Genomic DNA, 21,887 nt, shown 5'->3' on the forward strand with positions numbered 1-21,887 from the left:
GGCTACCCTATGAATAGGGTTTTCATGGTAAGCGGTATTCAGAGGTGGTTTACCATTGCCTCCCTCTGAGGCTAGTCCTCCCCAGCTGGCTAGCGCCTGCTCAGCTTGCCACAGCTGCACAAGCCAGCCCCTTCCTTATCTGCAACTGCCAGCTGGGGGGCAACTGGGCTCCTTGGGACTATGCAGCTTGCCCACGGCTGCACAGGTGGCAAAGCATGTAACCCTTGAGCCAGTCACTGTGGGGGTGATCTTTAGCTGGCCCTTGACACCCAGGAGACATGAGTGGGGATTTGAACAGACTTTGGGCCCCCCCGCCAGTCTGTCCTCCCCACTGACTTTAACAGGTAATAAATACTTACCTCCTAGCAAGCATACATAGGATCAGACTTCATATATTTTAACAGCATAGCTTTTACTAGGCAGCATTATGTATCTAATAATTTTATTTAACAGGGTATTATATCCCAGCCATCTGGTACTACTGATCTAGCATTACTTGTAAAAGGGAGTGAGAAAACTGAACATGAAACTTGGGTGTGTGGTGTTATTTGGACAAAATGAACAAAGTCTACCATACATATAGGCTACTATTAGGTGTCTAAATTTTATTACTGTAGTATTTCGCACATGACAACAAAGGTAATATGCTAGAAAATCGGCATCAAAATAGCTGCCAAAACTGTACAAGGTCTATTTAAATGAAAAGATACTTAAGAATAATATGTTTGTATATATTTTGTGGATACAAATATCTGGGACATAATTAGCTGGGTAGTAAATTTCACATTTTATGCCTTGTATTTCTATACATTAATATGCTATTATGAATATACCCTCAAAATGGGGGGCTGTAATACAGCCCAGTTTCTTAAGATGGTTGTTACAGTTCCCTGTGTCTAAAAACACAGGCCTCTGGATAAAATCAGTCTCAATAATTTGCAGATAATATTTTTATTTCAAAACCATACAGCCCTGGTTCCTATACCTATCTCCCAATACTGTAAAAGTATCTCCACAGTTTTCACATAAATCTGAATATTTGCACACCCAAAACCAAGAATTTTACTGTTTTTGTGCCAAACACAGATTTTCTGACATGACTGTAGTGAAACATATCTTCAGTTGTCATACTAATATAGGTATATACATGGACATGTGTACATATGTCATTTTAATAGAATACAGTGTATCTATACATTTATGATTGACATGTATTAGGAGCATCAGGAAACAAAACTTGGTTCTTTGAAACAAAATTCTGGGCATCTAAAATAACAACATTGAGAGACCAGTAAGATAATAATTACTATAATATTGGGGGACAGGACAGATTTCAGTATTTTCTTGGAGACAGCCTATCTATAGAGACATTCCAGATCAAAGCTGAGGTGCCAGAGTAATGGACCACATGCTGAGTGGAAATATTAGTATGGATTCTCAGTGCCTCTCCTCAACTTTAAATGACTTATTTATCTTTGCATTTATATATTTTTGATAAAATCATCCAAATGGATCACAACATAAAATATAATAGTTACTTTAGAATGAAAGTTTAAAGTTTAACACAAATGTAACTGAATCCTATGTTGTCTGCTCAAAACCAAGTTTCACTGAGTTCAGTGGGTCTTACTTCCAGGTAAGTGGGTACTGGATTACAACCTTAACCTTAATTACAACCTTAATTGTAAAACAGGAGGCAACTTTAAAACAGCCTAACTCCCAATCACTTAGAAGTACAAAGGCCAGTTGATTTTCATGCCTTGCCTAATACCCATCCTGGCTCCCAACCAGAGAAGCAGACTCAGGACTCAAAGGCTGAGTTTTTAAAGAGTTTTATTCCAGAAGTCAGCATCAGGCATTCTGTGCATGATTCAGGATATAGGGCAGGAGAAGACTAGACATATCTCAAAAGCAGGCTAGTCATCTCTCAGGACACAGACTAGGCAAAATGAAAGCAACAGCAGACTACATATCTCAGGATACAAACTAAGTATGCAGAGGCAATGGCAGACTGTTGTTGCAACAAACTAATCTCATCCACCCACCCTAAATATAAGAGAGGTGGACGGCCACATACTTGTCCAAGCATTCCCTAGTACTTTCTTGTTAGCTGAAAGATAGGGGGATCCTTCAAGAAGCTGAGAGCATTTTCTGAAGCTGCCTTTTCTCTAATTTCAGTGACGTTAGTGAAAGAGTAAACTCAGGGTCAGACAGACTGCTTTTGCTTTCCTCTTTCTGGACGACTCCAGGTTGTTCATTAAGAGTTATCTTTTCAACAGCTAGGTCTGGGCTGGTGCCAATGAGGGAACCTCATCAATCGTCAGAGACGGGGGAGGGCATTGGGCTATATTAACTTCACTAAACTCAAGAGTTGCCAGAGGCTTCTGGAAGTGTCTCACCAGACTCAAAGCTACCAGACTTCTGGAAACATTTCTCCTCTGTTTTCTCCAACTACCCCCCCCATGGCATCTGTAACCCACTCTTCATCCTCCCAGTTTTGCCAGAGGTTCTCCTTGGAGCCCACAACAATATCACTGGTACTGAAATCAATTGTGCTTAACCCATTAACAGATTCTTGTCTATTCAAATCTGTTTTGGAGAAGTACAGGTTAGAGAATAAGTAAACGGTATTGACAAAAGAGCATTTGCTTCAACACTAAACAGTTCCCCATTTGTGGAATGTCCTTCCTGATGAAGTTTGCCTATCTCTGTCATTAACAACTGTCAGGAGGAATTTAAAAGCATTCTATGATGGCTAAAAGAAACTGCTCCTGACAACCTTGAAAATTATTAGCAGTGAGAGTGATTGTTTTAAATTGCTTTTAAATGTTTTACATTATTTTTAAACATTTGAAATATGCTTTTATTTTATTTTTAGTTGTATTATTTTATCATTTTTGTGTTTGCCAACCAAAGCTCCTTTGGAAGGAAAGCAGGATATAAATAAAATAAACTAAAAAAAAAGAAACAGTATTTCTACTTTCTCATATGGACTTAACCATAGTCTGCCACACAGATTCCAAGTATCGGCATACCCACCCCAACTACCATGCAAAATTACCCTCAGGTCTGCTTGATTTCCTCTGAACTGTATTCTATGGCCTGGTTCAGATGTAACGGGATATTGTGTTTTCCTGCTGCATTAACAAACCACAATGTCCTCATCCCCTCTTTCACAACTGCAAGGAGATCAGAAACATTGCTTCTGATTTTATACAAGCCATTGTTTGCCATAGCGTATGAACTTGGAGCACTGTTCAAGAGTCTGAACCTGGTTTGTTCTCACTAACTAGAATTTAAACAAACCACTGTTTGAATGTCAAAGGATGCTTCTTCCTTGCAGATGCAAAATATGATACTGGAGAGGCAAGTATGTGAGCCTGAGCCTTCCTGTGGTGGGAAACCATAGTTTCTCATTATGTTTGACTCAGGACTATAAGTTCAAGGCACAGGCTGCCCTAGCACTAAATATACCAATAAATTTCTGCATTATCAATTTAATCTGGATAGCTGGCAGTACACAGCAATTAAAAGAGTTTTAAGAGGTACATAATGGGCAGCTAAATCATCTTATTTCTTCAGTTAGGATTCAGCTTATGCAATAAGGGCCAACTATTATCAGTTTTGTAATAACAGCTTAGCTTTTCTACCAACGGTACATTTTATTACAGAATGACATTTAGAATTACCATTGTATGGACAAACAGCAATCACCACACTGTCACTGAGTCTGGAGAATGTTAAAACCTAGAGCCATTTCTATTTAGGAGGTAGAATGCTACTTTCTTACTCAGCATACTATTTTCTTACTCAGCATATTATTTATTGATACAAGGAATCTGCAACTGAATACTTCAACAGAACTTCACAGCCACATCAGTCACTGTATCTCCAACAAGCAGACTACATCCGCTCATCAGCTCTAGTTTGACTTACCACTACTGCATTCATGTAGAGAACAAGACCCCATGAATGAATTGCCATTTTGAAAATCAACTGCTTGGATATTTAAAAGGTTTAGGACTGGTGCTGGAATACCACAAAAGCAGCTTGTTTATAAATGTTTCATAGTTTAGTAGTAAACAAAATTAAAATCACATGCTTTGATCCTTGGAATCTACATCTTAATCCTTATTTTTAACAAATTTGAACTCCAGTCTGAAATTTCCAAGCAGAAGTATTTTAAAAATATGTATAAAGCAGTTTCCTGTGTTCCTAAAATGTATTATTCTAGCCTTCTTAGTGCTCAGAATCCAGTTGCAATTTTGATGACTTAGGTAATCTATGAAGTTATTTAAATATTAGACAGGAGCCATCTCTGTTATCTTTTCGGCGCCTATTGAAAACCTTCCTCTTTCAACAAGCCTTTTAAGTTGAAACCTACCCAGTCTGCATCTGTGTTGGAACTGCTTTTTAATATGTTCTTAAACCTTCGTTTTAAACTGTTTTTAATCTTAGAAGATGTTATGAAAGCTTTTTTTAGAAACGTTTTTAAAGATGTTTTGTTTTAATGTGTTTTAAAGTTTGTTTTTATGATGTTTTAAAGTTTTTAGTGCTTTTGTTTGCCACCCTGAGCTCCTGTTGAGAGGAAGGGTGGGATATATGTTATCAATTTTGTAAAAAACACAACAAAACATTTCTTATGTTTCTATTCAGCCTTTTTCCCCATAGTGAAACCCAAGACAATGGACATGTGGTTCCCCGGAAGTGTCCTGTCCAGGTACTGGCCAGATCCAGACTTCAGCATTATGGTAGCCTCATGTGGCTTCAGCCAATATCCTGGGACCCCAGACTCGCTATTCACTCTTTCACCCCCTCTAACAAATGCTACAGGAAACACACCTCTTATATCCACAACCGCTTTCCTCCTTCCACTCAGTCATGTAGCATGAGTTTAGAACATTCATTCCTTAGCCAAGGCAGGATGGGGATTGGGAAGGCATATACAAATCTCCAGTTCCCTATAACATCCGGAAGCAGTTGATTTGTGTGCAGAACTGCCAAGAGGGAGAAGTGGCTCTGTTAGGTTCTATGACTCCAATGGGGAACCCGTGGCTCTCCTATGGACCACAACTCCCATCATTCCTGACTGGGGAAGATGAGAATTGAAGTCCAATATCTGGAGGGCCACAATTTCCTTATCCCTGCCCTATGGGGATCACTCTGCATGTGAGTGCTGTGCCTGCACTGGATTAGGATTCTTTGTGCTTCAATTTACTGTGGCAATTCAGCTCCAACTGCCAACTGCTTGAGGAGTGGAGAGCAGAAGTGAAGTACACTCTAGCCTCTACAATTGGCCAGGGGACATTATACCCAAGCAGAACATCATGGCAAGGGGAAGACAAGGCTGGTACCATATATCAGTCAAAGGAGGAGGAGTTTCACAGAGCTTGTTTTGCTTTCACTGCCAGAAAGAACACTCTGTTCCAACTACCAGTTGCCCTGGGACTGCAGAAGCAAGGGGGAAACAACACTATGCTCCCATCCATTGGCCAAAGAGCCATCATGTGCTATTTCAAGAAAACACTGTCAAGGACAAATCAGCTTAGTCTATGATGGTTATAAGAACCCACATATAACTTCATTCTGGCCTTGAAAAACTGGTCTCCCCCTATCTTTTCCTTTATTTCCATTCTCTTTTGTGTCTTGGTTTTTTTTTTCAAATCATGGATTATTCTGAACCACAGTTTCCCCAGTTTGGATTTATAGGAAAGCTACAGCTAACTAAACCAGAAGTCTTCAGTTGCAGCACATGAAGATGGAAAAGGGCTGCGCAAGGGTGGAGCTGAGGTATGTGGCCTGGTTTGAGCATAACATGTAATACAATATCTGGTGGAACGCATCTGCCGATATGAACCTACCCGTACGCTACGCTCAACATCGAAGACCCTCCTCCGGGTGCCTACTCAAAGGGAAGCTCGGAGGGTGGCAACAAGAAAAAGGGCCTTCTCAGTGGTGGGCCCCGAATTGTGGAATAGTCTTCCTGATGAGGTACGCCTGGCGCCAACATTACTATCTTTTCGGCGCCAGGTTAAAACCTTCCTCTTCTCCCAGGCATTTTAATAAGTGTTTTAATATGTGTTTGATATGTGTTATAAACGTTTTAAATTTAAAATTTTTTAAGGAAGCCCATTTTTAATGCTGTTTGAATTGTTTTAAATATGTGTTTTATTGTATTTTGATATTGTCTGTTGTGAACCGCCCAGGGAGCTTCGGCTATGGGGTGGTATATAAATTTAATACAATAAATAAATAAAATAAATATTTGTGCTGCTTTGCATGGAAACCCTTTTGCACTGTAAACTACCCTGGGATATATATTATGAGATGTAGTATAAACAGCGCCTTGCAAAAATACTCAGCCCCCTGACCAATGCTCTCATATTACTGAATTACAAAAGGTACATTGTAGTTTCGTTCTGTATGATATTTTATTTTGAAACACTGAAACTTAAAATCAATTATTGTAAGGTGACATTGGTCTTATGTTGGGAAATGTTTGTAAGAAACATAAAAAACTGAAACATGTTGCTTGTATAAGTGTTCACCCCACACACATTAATATTTGGTAGAGCCACCTATCACTGCAATAACAGCTTTAAGTCTTTCGGGGTAGGTATGTATCAGCTTTGCACACTATGTCAGAGGGATTTTGGCCCATTCTTCTTGGCAGATTCATTCCAGGTCAGTTGGACATTGCTTGTGGAGCACAATTTTCAAAGAGCACCACAGATTCTCAATGGGATTGACATCAGGACTTTGACTGGACCACTGTAGGGCATTCACCTTTTTGTTCTTGAGCCACTCCAGTGTTGCTTTGGCCTTGTGCTTGGGATCATTGTCCTGCTGAAAAGTGAATTTCCTCCCAACCTTCAGTTTTTTAGTGGACTGAAGCAGGTTCTCTTGAAGTATTTCCCTGTATTTTGCGCCATCCATTCTTCCTTCAATTTTAACAAGATGCCTAGTCCTTGCTGATGCTGCCACCACCATACTTCACTGGGCAGTGTTAGGTTTGCGCCAGACATGGCGCTTTGAGTTTTGGCCGAAGAGCTCTATCTTGGTCTCATCTTTCCCACATCGGAGCTGGGACATTCTCATGTTTTCTGGCAAACTCCAGACGTGCTTTCAGATGGTACTTTTTGGGTAATGGCTTCTTTCTTGCCACCCTCACAACAAGGCCAGTGTTATGCAGAGCTCTTGATATGGTTGACTGGTGCACCGTTACACCACTCCCAGCCACTGAACTCTGTAGCTCCTTCAACGTGATTGTTGGCCTCTCTATGGCTTCTCTTACAAGTCTCCTTCTTGTTCAAGCACTGAGTTTTGAGGGACAGCCTTTTCTTGGCAGTGCCTGGGTGGTGTGATGCAGCTTCCCCTTCCTGATTATTGATCCAACTGTACTTACTGGGATATCAAATCACTTGGATGTTATTTTGTACCCTTTTCCTAATCTAGGAACCATTGGTCAGGGGGCTGAGTACTTTTGCAAGGCACTGTAAGTATTCTAAATAATTTCTCCTTAAAAAAAATTGCCCAAGATGATTTACCTAAATCAGTTATTACAAATTCCAAAACCATCACATTTTATATGATATTTAAGTATAAAATGTTTAGCAGAGAACAAGCATTCTAAATGTCAGGCTACAAAAAGTCTCTGCCTGCCACCCAAACCCTGCAATGAAGGCAGCATACGCAAGTCTCTATGAAAAGTGAACTTCACAGGGTTTATGGCCAGTAGGTAAAAAAAGGGGAATTTTACCTCTGGATTTTATTGTTAAAATAAGGATTGATTTAAATCACAAAAAACCTTAAAATACCATTTCCTGTTATGCAATTCATACATTTTGTACATAACAGTGAGCACAAATTGATTCCACTGGTTAAAACATACCAGTTTGCAATTAAACAAAACATTTATGCTACCTAGAAATATAATCCAAAATACCTGGTCATATGCTCCGGGTGCATTGTGCACTATATAATTCTGTTTGCACAGAGACAAGAGGAGTAATTGTGAAATTACTATATATCAGATCAGTACTCTTGCATATGTCCATAAGCCAAAGAACATCATTTACTTGAAAATGAGGACGACAATCCAGCAGACAATCAGCATTGTGCTGAATGGCAGATTGTGGGTTGCGTCCAGAACTTTCTGGAAGCATGGCTGATCATTACCAGGCAAAACGTGTTTTCCCATGAGATGGAAAGTAAACATCCATTCTATTTGATCCCATGGAGAGTAAATGTCCGTGCTATTTGGTCAACAGAGATGTAAGTATTCATTAATTTGCTGATACATGCATGACCTACTGCACTGTCTAGCTTGGACTTGCCCACCAAGATAGGACTTGCCAAACCCAGGACTTGTGTCTGACTTCATGCAAGATCAGAGGGAAATCCTTCTAGCTCTTCCCAGCTCCAAGTCTGGGTCTGGAGGTGGAGGGTGGTTGGATATTGTTCCCACATTTACAGAAGCCCAACACAACTGTGAGCATGTTTCCTGCCACCCCTCTCTAGCTCCAGATTTGAAGGTGGAGACAGGAGATGGAGTGCTTGATGCCAAGGCAGTCTGGGTACTTCAGCAGCTTAACACACAAATGGTCAACCCCAGCCCCCTTCCCTCTCTGAAGGGTAAGGCTTGACTTTGTTTCGGTGCTGGAAGTGCACAGTAATCTAGCACCTCCACCATCCAGCACCACAAAAACAAGTCCCAACTTCACCTTTCAGAAGGAAAGGATGAGGCTTGTTTTAACACTGGTCAGGCAAGTGCTATTGAGTGTCGCTGCTACCCACTGTCAAAGTGTTTTGGTAACACCTGTTGACACTGTTCTCAATGACACAGCTGCATCTGGTTTCTCCAAGTAGACTTCCATTACAATGCTGAAGACTCCTCTACACTACAAAAGGGAGGAAGAAATAATTCATATTGAAACAATTCAACTCGTTTACAGATTCATGTTACATGAACTTATGTCTCATATCTTATGTCTCTCCCATGGTAAGAAATTCTGTAAATACAGGTGTTTGTTTGTTTTTAACAAAAGTCACAATTCAACCAATCAACTCATGATCAACAGAACATTGGTTTATTGAGTGGCAACTGTTGTTTTACAACAGGTGATATGAGGACAATTTAAAAAAATAAATCTAGACTGCTAAGATATACTGCCAACTCTAGAATTTATGCTTTTAAATTCTGATGAGTATTTCTGTTTATATGCTGACAGAATTCCAATAAAACATTCAACATCTTTGCCTGACCAATTGTCTCAAGAAGAAAAAGTATTCTACTGCAAAGAATACAGTTGCTTCAAATATTTATGTTATATACAAGACGTCAGATTTCATTAGTTAGCATATATATTACTTATCACAGTGATCAATTGTCTTTCCAAAATGTACAAGGCAATATACTGTACAAGATCATACTAACACAAAATTTAAATGCATAAAAATTAGTTCAAAATGAAATAAAATAGAACACAGCAATAACATTAATCGCTATATTAAAGGCAGAACAAATTAGAAGACACCAATCTAAAAATGGAAGGTAAAGAGCTCTGGAATCAGTGGTGTGGTATAGAAAAGTATTTCATGCTATTTTTCTACAGAAAGTGTCCACTTTCAGAAGCACATTGTTTTTAAAATTAATTAGTAACATAATGAATGAACCCAATATGAATCACACTGGGGAACTGGGATGCATATAATACTAACACTGCAATCCTAGCCGTGTATACTTAGAAGGAAGTCCTACTGAATTCAATGGGGTTTACTCCCAGATAAATCAGGTTAGGATTGTAGTTGAAGTCAAATCTAAAATCAGTTGCAATTAACTTCTTTCAGGTGACTATACCTACAAACTGCATGTATTTATGCACACTGTTCTTTAAGTATGTAACATCAGTATGTTTTCAGTGCTTTACTTGTTTATTTACTAGATTTATATCCTGCCCTTTCTCCCAGTAGGAGCCCAGGGTAGCAAACATAAGCACTAAAAGCACTCTAAAACATCATTAAAACAGACTTGAAAATATATTAAAACATAACATCCTTTAAAGACATTAAAACAAAACATCTTCAAAAAACATCTTTTTTAAAAAAAGCTTTAAAAACATCTTTTTTAAAAAAAGCAATTCCAACACAGATGTAATGGAATTAATGTATTTCAATCAAAGTAATTTTCAAGCTTTGAATGTAACATTTATTTTAACAATGCTATAATGACCTTTTCCTCCAATCTGTTGGAAAAAAACGAGACATACCATATACAGTTAAACTGGCACACATTTAGTGAGCAAAACGATGTCAAATGTAATAAAACAAATTATGACTGATTCAGGGCAATAGAAAATTTTCAAATTTGAAATTTCACAGTGTGGGTGCTAATACCAAGAATTCCCTGCTTAATACATTGCTGGCCCATACATCCGAATATATCAAACTCTGATCCAAAAGTAGAGAGAGAAGTGTATGGGTCAAGGTGCACCCTAGAGTATGCTGGTACCACATTACATGAGCTTTAAATATTTGAAAACGCAAAGTTCAGAGGTGGTATTTCAACAACCCAAAATAAAAGGTAATTTTGCACAGAGGAGTAGAGCATGGCATTGAGGCCATTCACACATCAAATTTTAGTATTATTTCCCTGCTCTAGTTTTTAACTAAGTTAAGAAAAGGCCAAACACAAATGTATGTATTACCTTCTAGAGCAAGCATTGTCAAATGCAGCAAGAATCTATCTGTAAAACATAACTCAGGCAGAAGAGAAAGTGGTTGTGGTCATCAGTGATAAGGAGTTTCCCTCCATAAAATTATCCCTTCTTATGTATTTATTCATTTTATATCCTGCCCTTCCTCCCAGAAGGAGCCCAGGGTAGAAAACAAAAACACTAAAAACACTTTAAAACATCTTTAAAACAAAGACTTTAAAACATATTAAAACAAAACATTTTAATCATTTTAAAAACAACTTTAAAAACATATTTAAAAGCAATTCCAGCACAGACACAGACTGGAATACGGTCTCTACTTAAAAGGCTTGCTGAAAGAGGAAGGTCTTCAGTATGCATCAAAAAGATAACAGACATGACGCCTGTCTCATTTAAAGGGAGGGAATTCCAAAGTGTCGGTGCCACAACACTAAAGGTCCAATTCCTATGTTGTGCGGAACGGACCTCCTAGTAAGATTGTATCTGCATTGTCCCCTGCAGAGTGCAGTGATTGATTCGGTATATAAGGGGTAAGATGATATTTCTTGAAAGATGGCAGCTGCATCATAAGAACATGGCCAAAGAAAATTTCTCCAGTGTCATAAGTGAAGCAATAATACAGACATGAATTCCAAACAACCAAATTACAGTGAGATACATGAAAAAAAGAATAAAATGACCAACTAAAGCTGCACCAATGAGTTGCTGCAGAAGCATTCGCCTTAGCTGCTGTAAATGCATCAAGTAGAAGAGAACCTATTGCAGACACGTCACCTCATGAATAGGGCTTCAACACTGCCATTTTCCATGGCATCATCTGTGCTTCCTATTATCACATTATGCTATGGTATGGCATACAAATATCATTATTAAATAAACAAACCCTAGCATATCAATATTCCATGCATGGTTAAACTGAGTTCTAAATATCATTACATCCCTGCTGTCTGAACCTTACTGCTCCTGGATGATATTAGCATCTGTTGGTATTCTGTGAAATACCATTTCACAAGATGAGCATCAAGAATGTGACACAGCACTACCCATTTTTCATCATGTACCTGAAGCAGTAAATGAATAGGTTTATTAATAAAAAAGTTTAATGGTCTGCAAAATTTGTTAGCATACATATATTTTGCTACATAAACAAATTGGTTGCCTGTTAACAAAGACATTCTACTGACTTCCATGTCTTTAAAAGGTTCAAAATACCTATATTCAAAAGAAAAGCACAAGCAAATTATTGGGTAATTCTATGAAAACATCAACCTACAGACTCATCTTTTATTTTCATATATAGATAACATGTTCTATATAATTTCTATATTATACAGTCGCAAGAGTAGCTGTATACTACAGTCAGCATGGATTTTTCAAGTTCCACAATGTTAAATTGAAAATACCCCCCATGCCATTCTGATGCTTTCCATAAGCTCATTTCAAAACAAAACCTTACAAAACATATAGTCCTGAACTCAGAAACGCTTGCTTAACAACCCTCCAAATTTTCATGGCTATACACAAAACAGTCAGAGAGAATCGAGAGTTCAAACTGTAAAAAGAGAGGGGGGAAAACCAGACCCCTTTTGGACTTTTTTCTATCAGAGTTCTCATAATTTGTTGAAATTAATTAAAAATCAGCCATGTTCAGAGTACCTGTAATCTTATTACTGACCTTGCCCCATACTCTGACCATCATCTTCTGCAGTTTAAAAGTTAAAAAAAATGCCAGGCCGATTTTTAATTAATTTAAGAAATTTAGCATTGGAGTCGATGATAATATTGGGCATGCTCAGTAAGAACCAACTGTCAGTGTTTTAAAAGCCTGACTCACAGCTACTGGGCTTGCCTAATCGGAGCCACACACACCCCAGACCTTTATTTCACTTTAGACAGTCATGGCTTCCCCCAAAGAATCCTGGGACGTGTAGTTTGTGAAGGGTACTGAGAGGAGACTCCTATTCCCCTGACAGAGCTCTAGTGGCCAGAGTAGTTTAACAGTCAGCTACTATGATAGAAGCTCTATGAGGGGAAGAGGGCATCTCCTAGCAACTGTCAGCACCCTTCACTAACTACACTTTCCAGGATTCTTTGTGAGAAGCCACGACTGTCTACAGTGAAATAAAGGTCTGGTGTGGATGTGGCCAGGGACAGCTTTGGTTGAAATTTGAGTGGGAGACTATATGTGCCTGCTGTAGAATAAAAAGGTGGGGGAAATGCTGAAAAACAATGATACTATTCACAATGTTTTCCTTTTGGAAAGGAAAAGGCTTCTCCTCTGCCCAGTGCCCATCCACCCAATCTCTTTCCTTAAGTGGGGTGGTTTAAGCATAGCAGACTGAAAACTTGTATCTTGGGTAGGCCAAGTTTATTTTTTCCAGCAGCTAGTCATTGCTTAAGTACTAACATATTGTTATCAGTCTGATTCGACATCAAACTGCAGTTTCAGATTCCACTGTTAATGCACCCAAAACAGAAATAGAACATAACCTTCAATTTGAAACACAAAATGCTGCCTTCACTGTCATATGACATTGACCAATAAAATGGCTTTGAAATTAATAAAAATAAATTTGACACAGATTTCTAGGATGAATAATGGGAGAAATATAATTTTGTGAGTTAGATTCTCTGTAGAAACAATAGTAAGCCAGCAAAGAAACAAAGTAAGAAGAACGCCAACATACAAAAATGTAATTTTCCATCTTTGGAAATGGCAGGTGTTGCCACCACTCACCATATGCTCAGAGGCATGTTACCAAATTCTTCCAAGCTACACAGGAAGTGGATTGGACTGTGAAAGACCAACCCAAATTGGGTTTGCATTTTGACCAATTTGTAGGGCAGTCCAATATCTCAGAGAGGAGGTCAGGTCTCCTGCTCCCCTGGTGCATTCGCTAAAGCTGTCTAATTTCCCTGCTTTTTAAAGTTTGATAGAAATATCTGTTGGCTATAGGTATGTTCTGAAACTGCAAGGTTTTTTGCTTATTAGTGAATTAATTTGTCCCAAGCAAATCTAAGTAAAAGGCTTCATGCTTTGTGTTTAGTTAGATCAGATTCTTTTCTAAGAATTTCAAGTGCAAAGCAGAGTACTAGCATGCCAGTTGAAAAGGTCACATAATCTTTGAACTGCATGATGGTCATTAATACCACAGGATGGGCAGACAAAGGGAAGAAATAATGACAGGTGTGAGGTTCCCAGCTCCACAAAGAAAAGGCTTTCTACGTTTCCTGCATGAGTACCCTGGCTCTTGAGCCAAAAATCAGAGCAGCTTACAAAAATCATGATGGTTGCTGCCTTCAGGCTCACAATCTAGAAGAGATGTTTGATGTTTTTCCTCTCTCCAGGTATCCATTTAGATTTGTGCCTGACAAGAAGTGCTGGTGGGTGGGACTAGTGGTACAGCTGGGCCCTTGACTGAAGAGTGTGGTTTGTTCCCTCTCCAGATAATTATTCAGACTCGTGCATGGCAAAGGTGCAAGCCATTGGAGCAAGCCAAAGGGCAAGAGCAAAAGGGCTCTCAGCCAGGGGTGAGTAGCCTGAGCACAAAAGTCTGGCCTATATGGCATTAAGGGAATATGCCAACTTACTGGTGGCCAAGAAATGTGTAGTCATTGGATGACTTCAACAAGATGCATCTCTAAATCCCAGCCCATAGACATGCCCGTAGCGCTACTGCAGATTAATCTTTCTGGATTATCCTTAGGATGAGGATGTCACCCCCTGCTGTTGTTGTTATGGGTGCTGTGTGAGGGAGGAATGTCTGTGGGTGCTCCCTAGTGAGAGGAGGGAGCTCCAGGGGTAGGGAGTGTGTAGTTTTGCCCCACCTTTTGGTGAGAGCATAAGTTGGGGAGGTAACAGCAGAAGTGGGAGAGATGCTGCTACCTGCACACACATGCTTGTATATTTGGAGGGTGGGGCTGGTTGTCTTGGTTATATTTTGATCTACTAATAGTTATTGTGATTGCTGTGTTAGTTCTTTTACTTCATACTGATGCTTTAAGAGGATCTTTTAAAATGTTTTGTATTGTTTAAAATGTGCTATTTTGTTTTTATTGCATTTGTGATTTTTACTGTATTATAAACTGCTTAGAGGCTTCTTTTGAAGTATGAAGTGGTATGCAAATTAAATAAATAATAATAATTTAGGCTGTAATCCAACACACACTTACCTGGAAGAACTCAATGGAGTTTACTTCTGAGTAGACATGCATTGGATTGCAGCCTTAGGCTATAATCCTAACTATGTCTATTCAAAAGTAATTTGCACTGAATTCAGTGGGGCTTACTCCCAGATAAATGGGGTTATGATAGAGTATTTTGAGTGCAGAGATTTTGCAAATATTTAGAGAAAAACTATCACAGAGTAAACAACTATTAGTAGTTTAATGCGTGCACCCAAAATGTTAAAAGAAATTTACATCCCGATGGTAGATCCTAATCTGATTGACTCATCTTTGTTGGATGGGTGGGAATTACTTTCTCCATGCTATTCATTAGGCAATTTCTGTGTTTAGACTCCTTTTCATAAAAATATATTCGATAAAACAGTATTTTGATATAGTGGCAGTATTTTTTATACCGCTCCTGAAATCACAGCAAAGTTGTCCAGCAAGCTAGAGAGATAAAGAGTCCTGTTCTGCCAATTCCAAATATTTCAAATCATGAGCCAGTCTCTTAAATACTATGAAACCAGTATATTATCTTGACTCTTTGATAAATGACTTTCTGGAATCGCAGCTCTTAGCACACACATTTTTTTCCTCATGCAAATATGATGATTGTGTTGAAAAATGAAAGACAGACAAATTTTTTAGAACTAGATCCAAGGACGATTTTGGCAGTGTTGGCAAACAGGGATCACTGACTGACACATAACTGTGCATGTATTTTGAAAATATATGTGAGTGTTTAGCTCCTGCATTTAATTCTTCACTTGCTCCTGCTATTTTTAGCACTCTCTCCTGAGAACGCTCAGCTCTAATGAAAGAATGCAATACCTTGCAATGCTTTTGCCCCATGTTAGAGCAGAACCCAACTACACTGCCAACACTTTCTAGCTAAAGTGGAAAACATGCCAGCCAATAGCTGAAAAATTACATTGCATGGACCATCCTATTTCTAATCAGAATGTGACTTCAAGCAAGATAGTATACACATAGGCAAAGACATATTACACACTATCTTTTTAAAATAAAAGAAGTTGAAAGTATAGTGGAAAATATGACAGAAAGAATATATCATCTGTTGTATTATTCAATGAAATCTTACAAACCCATCACATTCTCCCACAGCTACACTAAGGCCACATCAGCATGACTTAAATCTCTCCCAATTCAGAAAAATCTGTAAAATCAAATCACTGCATTCCAATTTAATAGCCTCTGCTTAAATCTTGGCATAACCCCAGTACTAGAAATTTTCCATAAGGTATCTTTTAAATATTTTAAAACATACATTATTTCTACAGTCCAAAAGTAGATATGTTGAATGATCCACTATGTTCAGATATCAGGCTAAACCACTGTTTACAGTGAAGAGAACAAGCTTCAGAGTGCCTTGAGCATTCCCCCTCCAGCGCAGCATGAAGGACATAAGAAGCTGTTGCTTTCTATTAGCACAGTTTTCGAGTACCATCTCTGTGGTTAATATTAAGTATGTCTTATTTAAATCCAGTTTATAATTCATGGTTTGAATTTGGCTTCTATAAAAAAGCGATAGTTAATATTAACCACAGTTTGTCTGTTTGGACAAAACAACAATCTGCAATTAAGCAAAAACAAAGTGAAAGCTGGTGAAATCCCACTTGAAACTGCATTAGAGCAGGAGAGGGGAATGAGGAGCTCACAAACCTGACCTGCAGCTTGCTCATCATGTCAAACTATGGTTTAGTGTAACACTCAAACTGGGCCACTGTAACAAGAGTGGACAAGTCTCAACCCGATTTTGGTCAGTGAAACACTAATATCCTATCTGTACTGATAAACCAATAGTCAATCTTGCAAGTTTACAGGACAATGATATTCTAAATGTCCACACAGAAAGATAATCAGTCTTAATCTCCCAGATTCAACACCCTTTTACAAATTACATAATTACAACCATCTAGTCTCGAGATACACCATAATGGAAAAGTATTCATGGTGTAAAACAAACATTATTCAGCCAAACATTTTTCAAATAACTAGATTACACCATTCACAACCAGGGATTGGTTATTTAGACTTAAAGAAATATTTAGCAACTTTATCTTTCTATCCAACAGCTAAGAATCGGTTCAAGATGCTAAGATAGCAGTGATGATGAAAAAACAACCACCATTATATGGTGATATTAAGAAACAACAGAACAAGAACACAAGTCACCAAACAGGCTAAAGGATTTTTGAAGTAAACACTGTGTCTATTACTTTTTGGTTTACAAATTGGTTCAGCCCTCTTTTTTCTACTGTTCAAGGATTTTGAAGAGAGAACTGGAAAATCATTTAGGAGAAAAACAAAGGTTAAAAAAAGGCTGGGCACTTTTGAGAGAATATAATTGCCATAATCAATGTGTATTCCAATATCATAAAAGAGAGTGAAAATAAAGACCACAGAACATAAAAAAATGTAAAAAGATATTCTGCAATTAAAATAGAAAAGCTTAAATCTCCAGATTAGCTACAATAAAGGAAATGTCAGATATAGTCCAGGTATGCTACAAACAGACAAGATGCATAAATTGGAGCCTACAAATTTAACTTTGATATGAATTATAACAAACTATGAATTTCATAGTAATCAGCCAAGTCAATCTGCTTTCATTCTTTAGAGGAAGTTAACTGTGTAGCTGGTAAGAAGACTGTAACTGACACGGAATACATCAGTTAGAATGACAACAAAGCTCTGCACAATACCACTCTAATAAAAATTTAGAAGGGAGAAACTACAACAAATTCAACAATTTTAATAGCAGGCAAGCTATTTTAAAGACACACTTAAGATTGAACTCTCTCCCCTCCCCCATTTATTTGATCATCTGAAGTGGAATGTTTTGCTGATGATGCGCTGTTAATTAAAGCTTCTCATAAACACAGTCTCCCCCATTCACTGCTAAATCAGGGACAGTTCCCAGCACAGAGCTGGAACATGCGTACAAACTTCTGTAAAATTATGTATCCAATATAGATAATATATTCAGTGTTCATCCACTGTAGTCCATGCACTGTTAACCTACTGCAAAGCGCTGTATGTGGGGCTGCCCTTGTATCTGGTCTAGAAGTTCCAGCTGGTGCAGAATGCAGTGGCTAGACTGCTGATGGGGGCAGATGGCCAATGGCATGTGAAAAATGGAAATGGACTGCCTTCAAGTCAATCCTGACTTATGGCGACCCTTTGAACAGGGTTTTCATGGTAAGTGGTATTCAGAGGTGGTTTACCATTGCTTCCTCTGAGGCTGAGAGGCAGTGACTGGCCCAAGGTCACCCAGTGAGCTTCACGACTGTGTGAGCATTCGAACCCTGGTCTCCCAGGTTATAATCCAGCACCTTAACCACTACGCCACACTGGCTCTAATGACACCACTATTAAAACATCTGCACTGGCTGCCCATATCCTAGTGGACCAGGTTCAAATCCATGAACAACTTGGATCCATGATACTTTTTTTTGTTATTTATTACATTTATTCATTGCTTTTCTTCATAAAAATGAACCCAAAGCGATGTACAAGAAAAAGATTAAAACAAAAACACAACAAAAATGTTAAAAAATACATGGATAAGACAGCGGCAACCCCTAAAAGAGGCTACAATGTCAAAAGCTCTCAAAAAACCCTCCAAAAATTCGGAGCTGAACACCTGAGAGAAGAGTATTGTTTTTGCCTGGCGCCTAGATAATGATGATGCTAGGCATGCCTCTCTGGGGAGAGCGTTCCATAAGCTGAGGGCCACCACGGAGAAGGCCTGTTTTCATGGTACCATCCTCCGCACCTCCCTTGGAGGGGGCACACAAAGAAGGGCCTCAGATGCTGAATGCTGGGTCCAGCATGGATGTTGAAGACCCCCAAACGCAACAGTCTGGGAGTCTTCAACATCATCTCTAAGACCATCTGTGTCAGCTCAGGCAGGGAGAGTGCTGAGGCACCTGAGCCCTTATATCCCAGCCCAAGCACTATCATCCAGAGGAGTGCTGTTCATTGGCCTACATGTTACAGAAGACCTGACTGGCCTCAACCAGGTCAGCATTTAGTGCTGCTGGCCCCATGCAGTTTAACATTCTCCCAGCAGACATGGTAGGCTCCCCTCTTTTGACTTTCAGTGATCTCCTCACGGCTTTCTTTTTTATGCCAACAGGCCTATGAGTAGCCAGTCATTTTATGATTGTTCTGTACTACTTTTAAAGTTTTTTGTTGTTTTGTGAGATAGAGGTATATAAATACTTCTATACAAAAATTCATTCCAACAAGCAGTCTTCCCACATACCACATGTGACTACTCAATCATGAATGTGTCAGATCCCTTTTTAAAACCATTTACGCTAATGGTCATTGCCACATCTTGTGGAAGAAAATCCCATACATTAAGTATGCATTGTATGAAGAAGTACTCTCCCTTCATCCCAAATTTTTAGCCATTTTGATTGGATAGATAATTCTAGTATTATGAGAGACGGAGAAAAACATCCACACAATAAGCTATGATATCTCCCCCATCCCCCATTACTCAACTTTCTTCTAACCGAAACAGCCTCAATTGTTGTAGCCTTACTTTGTTCCCTGATCATTTTGGTTGCTCATTTTTGCATATTTTTCAGCTCTATAATATCCTTATTTGAGAAGTGGTGAAATAATTGTACCCAGTATTCCACATGTAGCCACACATTGTAGTGTTATGATACTAGTAGTTTGTTTTACAGTGCTTAAAGCATTGCACATATATTATTCTAGTAATCATTATAATAACCCAGTAAAGTAGGTCAGGGTTTTTTCCTCATACTATGGGAAGGAACCTGAGGCTGACAGGCAGGGACTTGCCTAAGGCCACCTTGTGAATGTAGCAGAAATTAAATTTAAAGCAGGGAATACAACTCTGCACTGGCTACCCATATCCTCCTGGAACAGGTTCAAATCCCTGAACAAATTGGGTTCAGGATACTTTAAGGACTTCCACGGTCCTTTAAAGACCCCGAGGGACAGTGAGTGAGAGGCTGAAGCCCAGTCAAGCAGAGCCAATGAAACTACGCCCTACAACAAGAGAAGAGGAGGAGGAGTGGGAGACTCCCTGCTGCATAGGATTGAAACTCAAGTATGCCAAGAAGACCCATGGACTCACCAGGTATGCTGTCTCCCTAGAAGACAGATTAGAGATGTGACTGAATGGTTACCAACCCTCAAAGCCCACTGACACATCTTTCTTCTCATCTGTGTGGAAACAAATGATACTACCAAGCATAGCTATCAAGAAATCATGTCAGCCTTTGAAGCTCTGGGAAGGAAACTCAAGGACTTTGGGCCCAGATAGCTTTTGCATCCATCCTTCCATTACTTAGAAGAAAAGTAGGAAAGGAAAGGAAAGAAACCCCAGGTGAACAACTAGCTATGAGAGATTTGGATTCTGCGACCACGGGCTACACTTCCTGGAAGATAGACTGCTGGCAAGTGAACTGTTGCACCTCACAAGGACTGGGAAGAAAGTGTTTGGCCACAACATGGAAAACTTCATCAGGAGGGCTTTAAACTGAATCCTAAGAGGAAGGGAGATGTAAACTTGGAGATAACAATTGACAAAGGCTTATGCACAGCAACAGGAAGTGAGAGAACAGCTCTAATGGAAGAGGCCCCAAAACAGTCTTCTTAAGGATGAAGGAAAGAAGCCAGACCATAAATCACATGGTCTTCAATGGCTATATACTAATGCCCAGAGCATGGAAACAAACAGGACGAACTGGAACTCAGTGCAGGAGGATAAATACGACTTGATAGGAATAAATAAAACTTGGTGGGAAGACTCCATGACTGGAAAATGAAAGATGGAACTTGTTCAAAAAGAACAGATGGAATAGAAATACAGGAGGATGAGCTTGGTAGCCCCACTGAGAGCATCTGGATTAAAAGGAACATGATGGTTAGACTCTATTACTGACCACCCAATCAAGGAGAAGATGTGAATGAAGCTTTTCAAAAGCAAATTGCCAATGTTTCATGGAGATATGATGCAGCAGTAATGGGGGATTTCAGTTACTCCAATATAGGTTAGGACACAATTTTTTGCCAAATACGGCCCCTCCAAGGAACTCCTGACTTGTGTTGGAGATAACTTTCTCCTTAGAAAGTGGAGAAAGGAACTAGAGGATCACCTATCCTAGACTTCATTCTCTCCAACAGAGATGACTTAGTGGATGAAAGTGGCAGTTACAGGGACTCTGGGGGAAAGTGACCACATTATACTTGGGAGAGGAGAGGGAAGCAGAAGGAGGGGAAGGGAGAAGGAGGGGATTGGAGGGGGAGGGACAAAGGAAGGGGGAGAGAAGGACAGGTTTGATCATATGCATGCTTATTGAGTTCAGTGGTATTTACCCCATGCAATCATGCTTAAGATAGGTAAAACTGACCATGGGGAGGGAAAGGGAGAGGGAAGAAGAACAGAGGAGATTGGGTGGGTGGGCACTGGGCAGAAGGGAAAACCCTTTCCTTTCCAAAAGGAAAACATTGTGAACAGTATCATAGTTTTTCAGCATTTCCCCCACCTTTTTATTCTACAGCAGGCACATGTAATCTCCCACTCAAATTTCAACCAAAGCTGTCCCTGGCCACATCCACACCAGACTATTTCACTTTAGGCAGTCATGGATTCTCCCAAAGAATCCTGGGAAGTGTAGTTAGTGAAGGGTGCTGAGAGTTGTCAGGAGATGCCCTCTTCCCCTCACAGAGCATCAATCAGAGTGGCTGACTGTTAAACCACTCTGGCCACTAGAGCTCTGTCACTGGAATAGGAGTCTCCTCTCAGCATCCTTCACAAACTACACTTCCCAGGATTCTTTGGGGGAAGCCATGACTGTCTCACGTGAAATCAAAGTCTGGTGTGGGTGTGGCCCCGATTAGGCAAACCCAGCAGCTGTGAGTCTGGCTTTTAGAGCACTGACAGTTTGTTCTTATTGAGCATGCCTGACATTATCAAAGCCAAAATTTCTTAAA

The 21,887-nt window shown here is 39.4% G+C and overlaps 1 protein-coding gene across 2 annotated transcripts in view; it reads right to left on the minus strand.

Moving 5' to 3' along the window:
• ATXN7 (ataxin 7) overlaps positions 1-21,887 on the minus strand; it is a 156,285-nt gene that overhangs the window by 82,834 nt on the left and 51,564 nt on the right. The gene's annotated exons all lie outside the window — the stretch shown is intronic.

Source organism: Rhineura floridana, chromosome 3 (assembly GCF_030035675.1).
Source record: "Rhineura floridana isolate rRhiFlo1 chromosome 3, rRhiFlo1.hap2, whole genome shotgun sequence".
NCBI lineage: Eukaryota > Metazoa > Chordata > Lepidosauria > Squamata > Rhineuridae > Rhineura > Rhineura floridana.